Genomic DNA, 12,992 nt, shown 5'->3' with positions numbered 1-12,992 from the left:
AGCTTTTGAGTTCTATTTTTATTTTTAATTGAATTTTAATTGATTGGTGATTGTGCAATAGAAGTAGAAATCTACTCAACAGAACATTTACAGGAACACATTAGCAAGGAATATACATCAAAATTTTTTGTAAGTGTGTATTCATAGTGACCTGTGGTATGCTCAACATGTAATTCATTCTCGATTTTCTTTACTGAGGCTGTCAACAATGGGAACAATTAGAATTAAATGTGATGGTAAATTTAATTGTCTGGATGACTCTATATTATATGGGGAGTGATGTGCTTAATGACCCTTGGTTGCTACTGACCCAATACATTTTATCCCTCACTGGTCTTATTTTTATCTGCCTGTCATTGACTTGGGTGAACCCAAAACATGAACGCATTGAAGCCATTTTGTCTTTTTCTGACACAATCATTGCCAATATCTGCAGCAAATAATTTCTTTCTTATGTATCATTTTTAGGATGAAAACACATAGTTAGGAAAGATATTCCACTTTGATATTCAAGCAAGAAACAATCCCTTGGGTCTATTGGGAAAGTTTTAATGTGATTTAGTGAAGCATATCTTAATATACTCTCTATATAATGATTTTTATACTAATATAATATAAGAGTATTTTGGTCTATTATATTATTATACGATAGACTTATAGAAATAATAGTCTGACGATAATAGTATTCAAATGCTATAGCTTTTTTTTTTTTTTTTTAATCCAATATTGCAAGATGATAGAGACTCTGGCTCAGGCTGCAGTTCCAGGCTAATGATCTCCAACTGCCACAAGAAAAGTCTTATCTGAAGACATTTCAAATCAAAAGATATTGAAGTGTGAGTGTTTTAGTTTAAAAGTTTTCTTCTTTGCTGTGTGACTTGAAGGTGACTTTGTGTGATGAAAGCTAGTGCAGAGTAGAGATCAGTGGCATTATATACTATTAATGGTCCTAGAAGTCTCTCTGGGCAAGAAAAAAAAGAATGGGTATTTTTCCTCCTTCAATTTCACCACACTACTCCATTATTATTATATACAATTTTTTTAACTTCCATGAACAGAAAAGTGAAATCAGAGGTCAGGATGCTCTAAACAGCTGCAACAAAGATACCTGTGCATAATAAAGTGAATGATGTGTTTGATTCTGGTGGCCAATACTGGCCACCAAACTAAAGTGATACAACAGAAAATCCTTATAAAGGAGACTCAGTGCAAAATGAAATCTATTCTAATGGATTCTATTCTAAGCAGTCACTGAGGGATGATATGAAATAAATGAACAGAAACGGTGGACAAAGAGGAAAGGAAGAGACAAATAAATAATTTTAATGTGACCAAAATCACAGCCACCTAAATCATAGAATGGCTTGGTTTGGAAGAGACCATAAAGATCATTAGAAGATCGGGTGCCACACAATAGATCAGGTTGCTCAGGCCTCCATCCAAACTGGCCTTAAACACAACCAGGGATGGGACATCTACAATTTACCTGGGCAGCCTGTTCCAATGCCTCACTGTCTTCACAATGAAGAATTTCTTCCTAATATCAAATCTAAATCTCTTTTACCTTAAAATCATTACCCCTTGTCCGGTCACTATCATGTAAAAAGTCACTCTTCCTCCTCTTTTATAAACTCTCTTCAAGCACTGAATGTCTGCAATAAGTGCCAGCCAAAGCCTTCTCCAGGTTCAACAACCCCAAGTCTCTCAGTCTCTATTTGTAGTAGAGGTGCTCCATCCCTCTTCCATCCCTCTAACCATGTGGCCCTCTTCTGCAGTAAATCCAGCCAGGTGTGTGTCTTTCCTTTGCTGAGGACCCCAGCCATGGATGCAGTACTCCAGGTAAGGTCTCACAAGAGCATTCATTCCAAATAATTCTGAGTGATTTGGATCATAACAGTTTAAATACATTTGTATGTAACAACTTTTCCCCTCTTCTGTGAACAGCCTTAGCAGATCAAGAAGTCTTCAGTTTCATCCATGTCATAATTGTAGCTTTGTATGCATTAGAAATCTTATCTTTATGTTTTATAACTGGGACTTGCATTACTTTCTTGCACTTGTCAAAGTGCACTCTGTGACTAAACATACAAATATTGTTTGCAAAAACCTTATATAAATTTCCTGTTATGAAAAATTCCAAGAACCCTAATGCCATTTTTATTAACTTTTTCTGGAAAGAAAATTTTAAAAAGACACATGAAGCAAGCACAAGACCTATGCAGTTCCAGTAACCAGATATTTAAATATTCATTATTTTTCATTCCTTTCCTGACTTTAATTGCATAGTCTTGTCTGTTGTGAATCAATGAGCTTTAAAACAAGATGAATATGTGTAAATATAAATGCACTATTGAGGGATATATTCACTTTTTGTTATAATTAATGTTTAGAATTTTCAAGGAGGTGTAGAATTGCGCGTAGACCTTTCAGTTTTGCTGTCTTGAGCTACACACAGAGATGCAGGCAAATATGCACCTACAGATTTGTGGTGCTGTGCAGATGCAGAGAGCAGTCAGACTTGTGCCACACAAAGTGACAATGAAAGTGTGGAGGGCAGTGGGAGCTGACCCTAGGGCTGCCTCCACAGGAAGTTCCACTTTTCTGCCAAGATCTTATTATCTCCATAAGGCTCATTATCTTAGGAATAACACTGGATAAAAGCCACTAAAATCCATTTGGGTCTGAGCTAATACCTCTGTGAGTTGAACTGAACTCTCTGGGAAACACAGTGCCTCAGGAAACTCCCCTTGAAGAGCCTTTGCCTCCAACAAGATGTCTGGGAGAGTGCAGACCTAGAAGACTGTTGTCACCCTGGAAAAAACCTTCTGTTGAGTTCAAAATCTTGCTTTAGACCTAATAAATATTCAAGGTCACTGGAGGCATACAAAATTGTTCAGAACTGAGACAGGATTTGGGCTCAAAGTCATAATGATGTGTCAATGTGTTTTTAATATGTGAAATAAACCTTTTAATCTTTAATTCCATCCAGCTTCTTTTTGGTGAACCTCATAATTTCTTTTATAGGAAAAATCCTCTTTGGTTTGAAGAAGAGAATTTTCTGATAAGAATGTCATAAGCAGATCCATACAACAGGCTGCTGGGTGTGTTTGAATTCTAATCAATGTGTATGCTGAGATATGTGGTTATTTGCAAGCAAGCCAGCCCTGTACGTTTAGGCTGCTATGAAACCTTACAGAAAATTAAACAGAAACTGGGCTCTGAGCCCAGGAAAACCAAACCACCACTGCCAAAAAACAATATACTGAAACATTATACATCTGACATAATACCAATTAGTCTCATTAGCTTTGTGTTTGCAAAAATCCTTTCCTAGCAATGTTTTTTTTTAAGTCCCCTCAGCCTGATTCTGCTTGTAGTAAGCATGTATTTCTCTGCTGTAAGTTGTCCTGTGCTGTTTCAGTGCTCAGGCCTGCAAACCCAACACATTATTTTTGCTCATGAAATATACCTAAAATCACGTCTCTATTTGTGAAAAAAAATGCCCATGATGCAGTCCCTAACTAAAAGAAAATTAATATATAACTCATCCTCTTTTCCCAAAGGGAGAATCCAAAGCGTGTGTTATCTTTTAGTGAAGTGCAAATTATTTCTTAGTTCAATAGTGAGTAAGGCCAGCTGCAGGCACTGCCGAGGTTGTATAGGAAAGATCATGTTATAAGTTTTGTTCAATAAATAATTATGCTCCCTTTGCATGGTTTCTTTGAGGCTTTTAATCACAAGAATGAAGCCTGTGGTTCTCTCTATTCATTTGGGCTTTTTCTCTCCTGTTTACAAATGACTGACTCACTACTGTGTGATCCTGAGGGGTGCACAGTCCAACAATGGAGTGAATCAACCAAAACAGTCATGTCCTACTTTAAATGAGCAGACTGTGGATATTCAGAAACACCTCAACTTCAAAAAGCAAAATGCTTACATTGTTGATTGTTGGAGCCACGGGGAGAGGATTTTGCCTTGTGATAAAATGCTAGTGGCACACATTTCACTATCTACACTGTTGTATCCTGTGTTTTCTGCATGCTATTGAGAAGCCTGGCAAGAAGTAGGTATTTTCAGGTGCATTTGAATATATATGGAAATGTGGCAAAGTCTGTCTGAGCATGAAATCAGATTAAATGAAAATACTGAGTCATGGTGTGGCAGTGGAGGATGCTGTGCTCAGAACAGCATTATTTAAACAGAGCTGGTAGTAGACAGGTTGTCAGGCCATGTAGGACATGGTTTGGTTTCACAGGAAAAAGAAGTAATTTCATTTAGGGCAATGCTACTCCATTCTTGTTTCATCTTATCTGTACATTAGATTTTGAAATGTCTGCACAGCCAAATCACAACAGGGAATGTGTAAACCTGAAATGTCTCAGTCTGGTCTCAGCAGAACACTTCAGTTTTAATTATATATTCTCCTACCTTTTTGTTTAACATTTGCAAAAGCTTCACGCTGAAGTTCCATAATTTTTCAGTGGCATAGAATGGATAGATCAATTATAGATCAGTTGATCACCGATTTATTGGCATCTCAAGATAATAGATGGAACAAGATATGAATAGAAACACTCAAACAGGATATTAAATCTGATTGAATAGAGACACAGGACTAAATGAATAGAGCACTGCATAGACCTAACTTACCTAGTTTCTTGCACCTTGTTGATTAACACAACGTTAAGTGAACAGAAGCTATTGTAAAACACTGGCTGTCAGAATATGAAAGAAGTGATTGCAGTTAAAAGAACTGCACAAACAGGTCCAGCTTTAAAATACTGGAAATATTTGAAATCCTTGCAGTCTCTTGAAATTGTATTATGTGTAAGAAAACAACCATGCATTTAATAGAAAATGGCCATATGTGTTGAAGAAATCAAAATTCCACCTTTTAAAGAAAGAAGAGAAAGCTCTTCTGCTGCTTATGTACAGTAATTTCACGAATACAAGCCGCACCAATTTGACTAAGATTTTGCTCCTAAACCGGAAATGTGGCTAATACGTGAATAATTTTCTGACATTTACAACCTCAGAAGTGCCAGCCAGGGCGCCGAGCCGAGCAGCTGCAAAGTTGGCATTTTGCGATTGTTACAAATTGTTACTCTGTTGCACCGCGGGTGGAGCCTGGCTGCCTGCAGGCAGCACGGGGGGCTGGGAGAGAGGCGGGAGAGCTCTTTCTTTCCCTCCTCTGCCACAGCCTGGGGAAGAGACGGGGGGGCCCCGCGCCGCCACTGCTGCGGCTCGGGGAGGCGGCGGGGGGCTCCGTCCCTGCCTGCCACCACAGGGCAGTGCCAGGCTGTGGTGACCAAGCCCAGTGGCAACGGTGGCTGGCCCCAGTGGTCCCGCCGAGCAGCAGCGCCGGGCTGGGCTACCTGGCCCCGTCAGCAGCCCCTAGCGGGCCGAGCCTGCACAGCCCGAGCCGAGCCAGTAAACCCCACCCTGCCACCGTTCTGTTACTCTTTGGCAACTTTGTTGCACGCGGGTCCTCGCTGTGAACGACAGAGCGGCTTATACTCGGGTGTGGCTTATTTATGGACAAAAAACGAAATATTTGCCAACACCCAGAGATGCGGCTTATACTCAGTGCGGCTTGTATTCGTGAATTTACTGTAATCTATTTCAAAGTCCATCATCACATTGGTAAATTGGTTCCTTTGTATACAAATTTTTAGGAAAAGACTGAGAGCATGACATCTGAAAATTAATTCCAGAACATTTCTGGTATAAATCTATAAAATTCAGTAAGCCAGACTAACAAAATAATTCTTCAGGAAAAAATCAGCTTAAAAATTTTAACTTGAAGATTTTGGATCAAATTAAATCCACTGACCAATGCAAAAATGATCATTCAGCTTTATATTGTGACATTTCAGACACTTTGTTTTGGTTTTTTTCTCTATTTCTTTTTTTTTATAAATAAAAGAATAAAGGATAGTTATTCAGGGAGACACTTAAAAGAGTAGAAAAATGCAATAAAATAGTATTTTTTTCAGTGTCATCTACATTGAATTAACTTAATGAAATCATAGGACCCTTTATAGTCACTTCTAAATTTCTACCTTCATTTTGGCTACCAACACATGGAAACTATCGTACACCTTTGTGCACCTTTTCTTCATTATAACCAAGGCAACATGTTTTTCTCTATTATTTTTTCCTTTTAAAACCAAATAATATGAAGAGTAAGTTTACTTTGTGTTTTGAGAGTAAAAATTAAATTCAAGGTTTTGGTAAGGGGTTCCTGCTGTTAATATATTTTTTCGACTTTTCATGAACATTCAGGGACCACAGTGAATCAGTACATGCACAAACAGACCCAGTCTCTGTTATGAAGAACTAACAGACACAGATGACAACAGGCAAACACTGAAGACCAACAGGGAAAGAAAGGGCTTGCGGAAGAAGTTGTGAAATGATCTTTGCTAACACAAACACAGCCCTGGTTGTTCAGAATTAGTGAAACAACAGCAACAGTTCTCATTTGTCAGACATTTCTACAGAAAGTCTTTTCTGGAGCATATCCAGTCTTGTCTGGTTAAGCTGTCTGTAGGAGTTGTGTGCTGTTTCTGACTTGCCCACTGAAAGGCTGTTCCTAGCAGCTGTCCTGTGTTGTCCATTCTCCCTTGCCAGGATCCCCTCACCTTTGGACTGAGCTGCAGTCCCCAGCCTCTTCTAGTTCAGGCCTGGATCTAGAAGATTTGCTTTGGCCTTTGCCATGCCCGTGTGTCCCCCACTGCCTCCTAGGGGACAGGATGAGACTGAAGGGCCATGTTGCCTGCATATAAGTGCTGTTTTGCAAGTAATTTTCCTCAGCAGAATAATTTTGCATTATCTAATTGCAATCAAGCAACCAGTCAGTAATCGGTGTTTTCAAATCTGTTTTATATTCTGTCAAACAGACAGTGCTTTAGGATGAGCTGCAAGGTCTTTTTGTCAAGCTAGTAAAGGTTATCTGAGGATATAAAGCACACACTTTCATAGCTTTTAACCATTACAGAATTATTTCATGAGACCTTATATTTTGCTTATTTGGATATTTCAGCAAGACTCACTTTCAGCACAAAAGCACAGTACAGGCAGATGTATTAAGATTGTAACCACAGTACTCGAGATCTAATGCCTCTAGAATCCTTGCATTCACACCCCTCAGAATTTGTGTTTTGACTGAACTTGGTTTTATTTTTTGCCAACTGCTTCCAAGTATCTCCTTTCAATTACTAATTTTTTCTGCTTGTTGCTCAGTATGGTGATGTCATTCTTTTCTAGTTGCTAGTCACAATTTGTCACTAACCTCCTAGGAAGGATTCACTAGCAAATTTGATTCAGTGTGAAGGATTACATAATGAACAGGCATCTTGAAAACCTGAAGAATCCCTTTTTCTTTTAATCTTACAAATGGATACTCTGGTATGTTTTTGTGAAACTGCCTTTTGCAGGGATCCTTTGGCAGTAGATGTAGAGTCCCTCCCATGAATTCTACCTTGAAAATCTGTGTTTCCTATACTGCATTGAACATCACAGTCTAATAGATTTGAATTACCAAACCCTTGTGGAACTGCTGAAGTTTCTCTTGCGGATCATGAACCAGATTGTCTCTGCCTTTGTGTTTAACTTGTCTTCTGTCATTTTTGCAGCATTTCCTGTGGTTTTGGAAAAGTAAACGTGGATAAGTACAATATTGTGGGGTTTCCCTCTCCCTTCCAAACAGACGGCATTTCTCCTTGTTGTTTTATCCCAGTGGTGACAAAGTCTAATAGGAAAAGTAAGTGTAAGCTACAGTTAAGTACCCTGACTCACCCTCCAGCCCAGTCTGCTGATGTACCAACACCTCCTGCATCTTCTGCTCTGTATAAACATTTCTTCATCTACATAAGCGTGCTCACACTTTGGGGCTTTTGTTTGATCAAAACAAAAACCCTTTTATCCCAGTTCAGCGATACATACTCTGTGTGAGATTAAAAGATCCACATCTTTCTTTTTTATTTTTTTAATTTTTTTTTTTTTTTTTAAACAGCACACTTTGGGGTCACCTTTCAGCCTAATCCCTCAGGCACTTCTGGCAGCAACTCGAGTTGCTTGGTCTGGCTGACTCTGGCCAGTGCATTGCATTCAGTCTGTAAATTTCCCCAGCACTCTTGATGGGGCTCTGTCTTTTGAGAGGCGTAATTCAGCCACAATTCTGTCACCCTGCTTTGTAACATTTGCCTGGATTGGATTAGTGTCTCTGCAGGTGGTCTGTCTCCAGCTACACTGCAATGAAATAGAAAGGGACTGAAGGCAACTGAGTGCACTAATAATTTTTTCCAGGGAAAACAGCCAGGCCAAAGTACTGTTTCTAACCAAGCAGAACTTACTAAAAAAAATCCTTGTCACAAAAGCATTATTTTTCTGCATCAAAATCTTTTGCCAAACTGTTTGATGAGCTAATCCGTGTGTGCCCGAACTAGTTCTTCCCCCCAGTCTCTTCTTGGAGTGCATAAGTAATGAATTACTGAATTTTCATCTATCAGGGGAAAAACCTGGACCAAGTCATAGCCTCATAGTGCAGGTTTTTAATTTTTTGTCACTTAAGCCTATATGAATCTCATTAATCTATAATACCTGAACTGGTCTAAATACCTGATTTCTCATAGCCTTTCTGTCACTTAGCAAATGTGAGAAAAAAGAAATATTTTACAAACCTTTGAAGACATTATTTGAAACACTTTGAAGTGAATTTAAATTCCATATTATTGCTTTTTAAGTTACAGAATTATGGCAGAAAAAATCCCCTTCTTAAACAAAATTTTGTGAAATGTGAAATCTTAAATATAATGGGTAAAACTTAGAATAAAAGTGCACAAGTCCCAAGGAGGAAATAGAATATGTCAATGGCACAATATTACCTGTGATCCAAAAGTTGAATGGGTAATTCTTCAATAGTTCATTTTTCTCTCTATTGGATCTGTTACTTTGTGTTAAACACTGCAGAAGAAATTACTAGATTTTTCAAAAGTGTTTCTTAAACACTGAACTATCTGCAAGTTCAGAGACATGATTTTTTATAAGAAACCTCTGCAATAATTCACTCCCCTGGTTTTACACATTCTCTTAAAGTAGAGAGGATACTATGGGCTTGATTCTGTTTGCTAAACACAGGCATTCAGAGAAATCCAAGGGTATCTAAGACATCCACATTATAGTAAAAGAACCAAGATATGCCGGTCTGGACTTGTGATCCTTTCCTTGGATATTTTGAAGTACATTAAATAAATATGACAAACAGAAACTCAGTTTTCCAAAACTTATTTTTATTTCAGGTGCCAATCTGAAAAATACTTATAACACAGTTTTAATGGAGAAATTTGAATCATATTGGACTCTAATTTGTGCTCATAGCAGTTTCTATTGGTGCTTTTTTGCAGGTACAATTACTAAGAGCCAGGTCCTCAAGTCTTTCAGGTGAGCATCCAGACGTGGCACTCACGGACTAAGTTCTGTCAGGATGTCAGGAATGCTCTTCCTGGTTTGCAAAAGCACATTTCTTAAGTCTTCTCAGAAATCCTCACAAATAAAGTTACTGTCATAGCCCTGAGGGCACCACTAACTCTGACCATTCCTGCCCACCCTCTGGGACTTGCCACACTTCCCACAGCACAGAATCCCATGCCAGCCCCTCAGAGCCATCAGCCCCTGTCCCAGCAATGCCCCAGCAGGGCTGGTCTCCATCTCCCCACAGCTCAGGCTGTGGGGTCCACCAAACCAGGCTCCAACCTTCATGGTGCTTTCTGTCTTGCCCTTGGACCTGACTCATAGCTGTGAACCTTCCCAGCTGTGTCCACCCCTGGCTCCCCAGAATCCTGTCTCTTGTTGTGCCCTGACAGATACACAGTAAAACAGGGCATCTGGCCAGCTCCCCTTTGTGCAAAGGTGTTGAAATACCCTTTGTTCGAATGGCAGGAGGTTTTTGTTTGTTTTCTGATTTTGCCCAGCTTGACCATTGTTCAGTTCAAGACAATAATTATCTATTTTCTTTCCATAAAAATGACATCTAGAAGAATAAGACTACTGCTATGCCCACAGTAAGCATGCAGAAAACTGCAACCTTCCTTATATTAAAATACAGTGTTTACTGATATGGTTGCACCCAGTCTTATCAGCTGAAACACCAGCCTTTTCATAGCATTGTTAGTTCAGGAGTAAGTAAACAATGGAGGAATGTGTGTGTGCATCAAAGTGGGATTTAAGCATCAGTTTTGTAATTCTTTACAAATTATACTTCTTTGAAGCATGATATCCTCAGCGTGCATTATTCAAGCACCAAGTTGACCTGTGAGAAGTGTGAACATGAGGGAAATAGCCATTTTCAGTCATCCAGTGAAAGGCTTGATCAATTTTACTTTCTATTTTAAAGAGAATATTTTTGGGCCTAGGGCTATGAAACCCAGAGATACTTCTCTACAGTTCAAAATAGTATCTATTTTGTAAAAAGCAGTAAAATGTAAGGCATACACATGTCCTTAATGACTCCTACTGGCTGTCTGCTCAGTGTACTGCCTTTCTGTGTCTTCCTTTTGGAGTTTTAGTTCCCTGTTTATATAGGGAGACTGGGTGCATGGGTGTAAGATGCTGTGAAGCCTTGCATTGGACGCAGGATGCTGAAATGTCAGATGATATGGAATGATACTGTGGTGCTTAAATTCCACCTGCAAATTTAGCTGATGATGGCACACGTTGTCCTTTCTGAGACCCAAGTAGGCCAGTTGTGCAAGTGAGTAAGCCTCACATGCCGTATTGCAGTCCAAACATTAGGTAGTATACATGCCCACGTAGCTTAATTTAGGTTGCCCAAGTCATGCACTCTCAGACATCCTTATTTCAGCTTGTCTAATTAAAAAAATGAATAATACTTGAAGCAGTAATTCCCTAAACAAATTTCTATGGGAGTAAAATAATTGGTGAAGGAGTACCAGACACTGAAAGACCATCTTAGTCAAGAGTGTGGAGACAATTACTTCACAGACTTTGGGATGTCCAAGACTCAGAGAGGCCACTGGAGGCAAAAGGTGTCCTGTGCTGTATCATACAGCGCACAGGCTCCTTCAGACACTGAGAGCTGGAGAAGGATGGGGCAGGAAGGATTACAATGTATACAGCTTGCACATCACGCTTTTGTGTATGCTTGATGCTTGTGCAACTCATTGCAAGATTTTAATTAGTTATCTGGGGTCATGAAAATGTTTGGTTTGTTGTTTATTTTTCTGGTTTTGGGTTTGTTTTATTTTTAAAATTCAAGATGTAGCCATTCTGCAGAGGGAGATGTCAAATTTCTCCCACAGGTTTTTCTCTTAGGGTTGTAACCTATGTTTGATAAGCAGTCATTTTGAGGCTGCCAGCTCTGTGCTGCCCAGATGTTGTTTCTGTCTTAGTTGGGTCTTTGCTTTTTTTTTTAATTTTTTTTTTTAAATTTTTTCTGTATTAATGTTCCCTATCACATTATATATATGTATAGATATATATTTATGTATATATATTTTTTTTCTTTTAATCTCCATTAGCTTTTTTCATGTTTTTTGCCTGCTTCTCTCAGGCTTCCAGAGCTCAACCAGAGAAACTAACAGCTGAACGAGAAAGGGCGTTCAGGGCAGTGTGCATCTTCAGAGAGACAGTGAGGAGGACTGATAATGCTTGATACAGAGGGATGTTTCCTTTCACAGAATGGCACTGCACAATGCACACTGAGAGATGTCTCTTCCTCTGAGAGAAATGGGCTTCAGAGTTAATGCTAGCAAGTATGCTTCTGTAACTAAACCTTAACATTTTACTTGCAGTAGTAACAATTTGCTCTAAAATGCAAAATGCTTTGGAGCATGCCAGTCTTTTTGTGCTGTAGCTCTTAAAGGGCAAAGTGCAGCAGCAATTGCTTTCATGTTAATGATTGCTACAAAGAAGGACTTAATTTTGAGATTCATAAATATCATTAAATTCTAATTTATAAACATGATCTTTCAAGATTTAAAGTAGCCAATCAGGCCAAAGCAATTAGAATTTCTACATTTTGTGTTTTTAGTATAAATTCATTATGTCTGTCTGCACACTCTCAATCTTAGGACTGCCATTAGACTGTATTAATGAGAACATGACACTGAGCCAATCTTAGCAACAGCAGCTGTACCAACAAAATGCTCTCCTGAGGAATATTGATTTCCTTTCTTGGATGTATTTAAACAAAGGCTGGTATTGCAGACATCTTAACCTCTGTGTGTGCTTTAGTCTTCTGAACATTACTGCATCATTCCCTTTATTTATGAGAGAATTATTCTGCACTTTGACAGAGATGCATAGCTTTAATTGCTTAATTGATAACATGTACAGATAAGCAAGATCAACCATTTTTTAAAAATATCATTTTCTAAACAGACTAGTTCAATTATTACATTTTTGACATTAATAAAATATAACATAATATGAAACCATGGTGGAAAAGAAAGCTGAGCACAGAACACAGAATATTACTGACCTCTTGGTAGTGAAAATTGTTCTTTTTCTCATTAAAAGTATGCGTCATTTCAGTAAATGCTTGAGAGAGGAGACCAGAATGACTGCTTGGGATTCTCGGTGCTTGCTGCAGGAGACAGTCTGTGAATTGTGCCTGTGTTTAAAGAGTGCTGGAGAGCTAGGCAGATACAGCAGGGTAACAGTTCTTAACTCACCTCAAAAATGCACTCCATGCATTTGTCTTCCTTGCATTTTTAATACTCCTTCCTCTGCTCACAATGTTTCATATATTGTTCAATTTGATAACAATTTCATAAGATTCAAAAGTGATTGACTGATTGTCAATGTGAATTAAGTGTCTGCTTTTCAAAAGCAGATATTTCTGCACAGGTGTTGACAAGTAAGATTTGCTAGTGAATTAATGAATGGAAAAGCAGTTCTGGAGATATTCTGAAGGAATATCGCATCATCAGAGTAGGGGCACTTAGATGCGCACATATTGATAGTTTTTT

The 12,992-nt window shown here is 38.7% G+C and overlaps 1 long non-coding RNA gene across 1 annotated transcript in view; it reads right to left on the bottom strand.

Annotated features, from left to right (window-relative positions):
• LOC117008812 overlaps positions 1–12,640 on the bottom strand; it is a 111,198-nt gene extending 98,558 nt beyond the window's left edge. Inside the window, exon 1 of the long non-coding RNA XR_004420362.1 lies at positions 12,503–12,640. This is a non-coding gene — a long non-coding RNA (uncharacterized LOC117008812). The remainder of the gene's footprint in view (positions 1–12,502) is intronic.
• Positions 12,641–12,992: the final 352 nt, after the last annotated feature.

This window comes from Catharus ustulatus, chromosome 1 (genome assembly GCF_009819885.2).
Source record: "Catharus ustulatus isolate bCatUst1 chromosome 1, bCatUst1.pri.v2, whole genome shotgun sequence".
Lineage (NCBI taxonomy): Eukaryota > Metazoa > Chordata > Aves > Passeriformes > Turdidae > Catharus > Catharus ustulatus.
The sequence above is the reverse complement of the archived record's forward strand: the minus strand, read 5'-3'. Positions and strand labels throughout refer to the sequence as shown.